Raw genomic sequence first — 5,563 nt, 5'->3', positions numbered from 1 at the left:
CTCCAGTATCTTTGCTAAGAAAATTCCAAGTGGGGTCACAAAGAGTTAGATACAATTGATCGACTAAACAATAATTTTAGGGATAAGAAAAATGAGATTCAGGTTAAGTTACAGATAACAATACCGTCAGGTGAAGAGGCGACTGGTTCAATGGCTGGACACAGAGAGTAGTCACCACTCATTCACTGTCAGCTTGCACACAGTTCTCTAGAGGTGTACCCTAGGTATCTGCGCTTAAACTTCAGCTACTGAACATTTTTATCAAAGACTCAGGTAAAGGCATGGCTACTAGACTTACTAAATCTGCAGGTGACTAAAAATTGAGAGAGACTGAAAAAGTTCTGGTTGACAGACTTAGAATCCAAAAATATTGACTACCCTGACTTGAGTAAGATAGATTTCATAACAAGCAACTTAACAGGGGCAAATGGAAATCTCTTCTATGCCAAAAAAAGCAACCAGGTCCTCTGAACTTAGCTAATTAGACCTTTGGAGAAAATATTCCCAGTCTAGCACCAGGCCAGTATTTGCAGGATATTCATCTTGGTAGGATCTGCCAGAACTATATGCCACTAGCCTAGCCTCTGAGAAGGCAGGGTGATCTCAGCATGAGCCATGATGCGATTCAGGCACTATCTCCTAATGTGCATTTAGAAGGAACATTTTAGTTTTGATTCTTTTGAAAATATTGAATCCCCCACCCCAACTAGAAAGTTGCAGCTTTGCATAGTCATTAAGCAATTCACAGTGTGTCTAATTCTTACCTGTCCAGTCTACTAACAGATGTCTTCCCCAGCCTCTTCGGTCCAGTCTGGCTGCCTTGTGCACCACGAGGCCACATCTCTTGTCTCTTTGCCTTTTCACACATGCATCCAATGTGGAGAATGCTCTCCCCCCCACACACACTGCCACCCCCTGGCACCCTTGGCTTCCTATAAAGCCCACCCAAGTGCCACCTTCACCAGAAGGCTGCTCCCAGCCCCCGTGTTATACTGCTTTCCCTTGGGATTTGATTTATCTGTGTCACATTATTTCCCCCATTAGAATATAAGCTCTTGGGCCGCCAGGTAGCACAGTGAGTAAGAGCACCTCCCAAGAGTCAGGATGACCTGGGGATCGAATCCAGGCTCAGACACTTAGCACCCACCCACAAAACACCTAGCTGTGTAACCTTGAGCAAGTTACTTAACCCCAATTGCTTAAAAAAAAAGAATATAAGCTCTTCTAGAGCAGAGTGTTTAATTTCTGCCTTTGGATTCTGTGGGTTTAGCACAGTGCCCGTCCCATAGTAAGTGCATAAAAATACCTGTCAATTGCTAGTATCTGTGGACCCCTGTGATTTCGCTGAGCTGTCCAAAGGAATACATGGAGAGAATTTAAATAAATAAATATATACATACATATGTATAGGTATACACACACACACATATCTATGTATATACGTGTGTGTGTATATATATGCCAATAAGCATACACTGTAAAACCCATCCATGAGGGGCGGCTAGGTGGTGCAGTGAGTAGAGCACTGGCCCTGGAGTCAGGAGGACCTGGGTTCAGATCCAGCCTCAGACACTTAACACAAAAATAAACTAGCCATGTGACCTTGGGCAAGTCACTTAACCCCAAAAAGCAAAAAATAAAATAAAAAATACCCATCCATGAAAATGTTTGGGTCAGTCTCCACTTACCAAGTAGAACACAAAATTGGAAGTGAGAGTTGGAGACACAGTTAGGAGCCCCTGGATTTAGGGACAACCTTTCCCAGAGTTTTATATCTCTTGCCCCACCTCTTTCTCATTTTTCTGGAAATGTCTGAGATAAAATTGTAGCAAGGGCCCTGTTCTTTCTTTTGTTTACTGTTTCTGGACTTTTTAATATAGCAGGTATTGTTACAAACAAGATTAGGTATCCTTGCTCAATTCTCCTTTATGTTATCTAAAACAGTGGTAATATTAAAGGACCTTTGTCCATGATGGAGACTTATAGGGACTGAGATGTACCATTTTATATGTTCAAGTGGATATAAATGTAAATAGTTACAAGTCAAATTTAGCTAGCTTTAATGATGTTCTATATTAAGTTTGTAATAAATAATTTAAAATGAAAGAACAATGATACACTGAGCTTTCTCAAATGAGAAAAATATTCTTTAAGTTTTTGATGTGTGATGAAAATTATTTTCTCCTTCCGCAACCCCCTGCCTGAGTAATTTTTTTTTAATATTCCACCATTTTGAATTTTTGTTGGGTTTTTAAATCAATAAGTAAAGGGGTGGCTAGGTGGCACAGTTAATAAAGCACCAGCCCTGGAGTCAGGAGGACTTGAGTTCAAATCCAGCCTCTGACACTCAACACTTACTAGCCATGTGACCTTGGACAAGTCACTTAACCCCAATTACCCTGCCCTCCCCCTGCAAAAAAATTTAAAAAATAAAAAATAAATGCTTTAAAAAATCAATAAATAATCTGGGACTCTAATTTGTAACTATAGAACTAGAATTTATTTGGGACTCGAATTCAGAACTAAAGAACTAGAATTTGTTTGCTTACTGGTTCCTTTTCTTTCTTTTCTTGTTTCTACTATCTATTTTCTTCTTGTTTCTTCTCTTTTCTTTGTTAGACTTAGCTGCAACTTGACTTTTTCTTATATTCTATTTCTTAAATTTCTAATTTTCTTATATTTAAACTTTCCCATGTTTAGAACTTTTTCTTGAATGAACCAAGTATTGGATTTTTTGAGCTTTCATGCTAACTTCTTTTTAATCTTCTGGAATCCCAGGAAGACTCTAACCTTCATTCTGGGCAAATTCATTCTTTACCCTGGTAAGCCTCCAGGGCAGCCACAGCTTCATTAACTTTGGAACGGAGAGACTCAGGAGATTCAAGCATGTGAAGAAGCTCTGAGTTGTCAATCTCCAGCAGCATACCTGTGACCTTACCAGCCAGAGCAGGATTAATGGCTCGAATGAGTGGGAACAGCCGTTCCCCTAACATCTGCTTTTGTTCTTGAGGAGAGGCATCTGCTAACATGGTAGTGGTCGAGGTCTCCTGGCTTCTAGTACGGACAGCAGGCTGTGGAGGAGTAACTCTGCGAGGTACATTGAAACGTATTGGGTTGCGAACACGAGATGCATATGTATAATGCTGAACTGTGCGCACAGTAGGAATAAATGGTGGACGTTGTGAACTAACAATGTGCTGGGTCATGATTCTTGGAACTCGTGCAGAGGCAGATCTCATAGGATTAAATGGCGATCTACGGGGCTCTGGATACCTAAAAGCAGGCATGGGTTGGAATGGATGAAATCTCGCACGTGGAGCGGCCCGGTGAGGAGGTGGTCTCATTTGGGTGATTTGGCCAACAGGATGGTATGCAGTGCGGTTCTGAAATGGTGGGATAGTTGTCATAAAGTAACGTGGAGGTGCTGGTTGGTAGGGACTGAGTACTGGATTGGACGAGACTTGAAAATCTGGCATTCTCTGCATATACTGGTTTGCCAGGTGGGCCTGGCGCTCCTCTTTGCGCTGGGCTAATGCCACATACAGAGGCTTATTACCTATCAATCTACCATTCATTTCTGTGACTGCTCTGGTAGCTTCTTCTGGTGTGGTAAAACAGACAAACCCAAAGCCTTTGCTGTGACTCCCTGCCATCATGACCTTTGCACTAGTGATTGTACCAAACTGAGCGAATTCCCTTCGGAGCCATTCATCATCAATATCATCATCCAGATTTTTCACATAAAGGTTAACACCTTGGTATTTGGCAATTCTGTTTTGCTTCATCTGTTCAAAATGGCGCTTGAGTTCTGTCTGTCTCTCTCTCTTTTTCTGAGCTCGGCCAACATAAATTTGCCTTCCATTGAGTTCCTTGCCATTCATCTCATCTACAGCTCTCTGGGCATCTTCATGTTTTTCAAAACTCACAAAACCAAAACCTTTGGACTTTCCACTTTCATCGGTCATCACTTTCACACTCAAAGCAGGTCCAAACTTTCCAAATAGTTCAGTAAGCCTGTCATCATCCATGTCTTCTCCAAAATTATTGACATAAACATTGGTGAAGTCTTTGGCTCTAATCCTGAATTCCAATTCTCTTTCTTTGCGGGATTTAAAATGTCCAACATACAGTTTGATATTATTCAGAAAGATCCCATTCATTTCCTCAATAGCTTTTACAGCAGACTCACGGGTATCAAAGTGGACAAAGCCATAGCCCTTGGAGCCATTCTCATCACAGACCACCTTGCAAGACAGAATATTACCGAAGATAGAGAAAGTATCAAACAGGGCCTTGTTGTCAATAGATTTCTCTAAATTTTTAATGAAAATGTTGCCCACACCACTCTTGCGTAGGGAGGGGTCACGGTGGGACCACATAATTCGAACTGGCTTGCCCTTGATCATATCCAGGTTCATGGTGTCCAACACCAGCTCAGCATCTGCTACCTGCTGAAAGTTCACATAGGCATAGCCCAGGGAACGACGTGTGAACATGTCCCGGCACACACGGATAGACACTATGGGACCAGCTGAGCTGAACTTCTCATACAACATTGCCTCTGTCACATCATGGTGGAGGTCACCCACATACAGGGATGCCATGTGGATCCCACTGGGCCTATTGTGCCTTCTTGCCTCCCGTGGCCTACTTGCCCCTCTCAACTCTCCTGCCTCGCTCATGGCACTGGCTCCCACAGACTCACTTGGCATATTCTCTTTTTCCTTCCCCCTCTGCTCACTTGACTCTCTCTCTCTGTTGAGCTCACTTTCTCCACTAGGTTCACTCTGACGCTCAGGACCCATCACATTAGGGCCTACCATTGACTCATTAAGTCCTATCACAGTCTCGTTAGATCCTATCATAGGTACCTTAGGTTTCACAGCTGATTCATTCTGTCTCATCACCGGCGCATTAGGTCCCGTCACAGGCTCATTCAGTACCACTGGCTTAGTCGCCTCACGCGGTCCCACCGGCTCAGTCACCTCACTCGATCCTATTAGCTCAAATGGCTTGCTCTGCTCACTCATCTCACATGGCTTACTCACCCCAAGAGGGTCAGTCGGCTGGACAGCCTCCGAAGCCTCCGGCGGCTGAGTCTTATCAGGAACATTCAGACTGGTAGGCCCGCTAGGTTCACCCGGAGCCCCGGGGACACCAAGGGTGCTGGAATTCTCACTGGTAGAGGAAACAGAGTCTCCCTCACCTTCACCAGCACCTGCACTGCCATCCTGAGGTTTGCAGGATGCCATTTCCCCTCAAAAATCACAAGAGGAAAGGAGAATGACGAGGACGAGGAGGACGCCAACCGTCGTCAAAATTCTCCTCAGGCGCAGAGAGCGTCAGCGCCTGAAGCGATAAGGGAAGGGGCGAAGACGGAAAGTGCCAAGGGACAAAAGGCGTAGGGAACACTAGGGAGTATGCGCACTGCAGGGCGGAGTGGATGTGGGAGGGGCTTCTTCTGAGAAAGGGAAAAGGAGGGACCAGTGGGTTAGACCTCTGCATAGCAGGCTCAGGGAGAGACCAGGGGCGCAGTGAGGGACGGAAAAAGGAGGTAGCTCCA

The 5,563-nt window shown here is 44.2% G+C and overlaps 1 pseudogene; it reads right to left on the bottom strand.

Moving 5' to 3' along the window:
- Nucleotides 1-2,807: 2,807 nt before the first annotated feature.
- LOC138150596 (polyadenylate-binding protein 1 pseudogene) lies at nucleotides 2,808-4,604 on the bottom strand (annotated as a pseudogene).
- Between the last annotated feature and the right edge of the window lie 959 nt (nucleotides 4,605-5,563).

Source organism: Petaurus breviceps, unplaced genomic scaffold (assembly GCF_028583685.1).
Source record: "Petaurus breviceps papuanus isolate PSGF00001 unplaced genomic scaffold, PetGlider_PUasm1.0 90881, whole genome shotgun sequence".
NCBI classification, from domain to species: Eukaryota; Metazoa; Chordata; class Mammalia; order Diprotodontia; family Petauridae; genus Petaurus; species Petaurus breviceps.
This window is presented reverse-complemented; position numbering and strand designations above follow the sequence as displayed.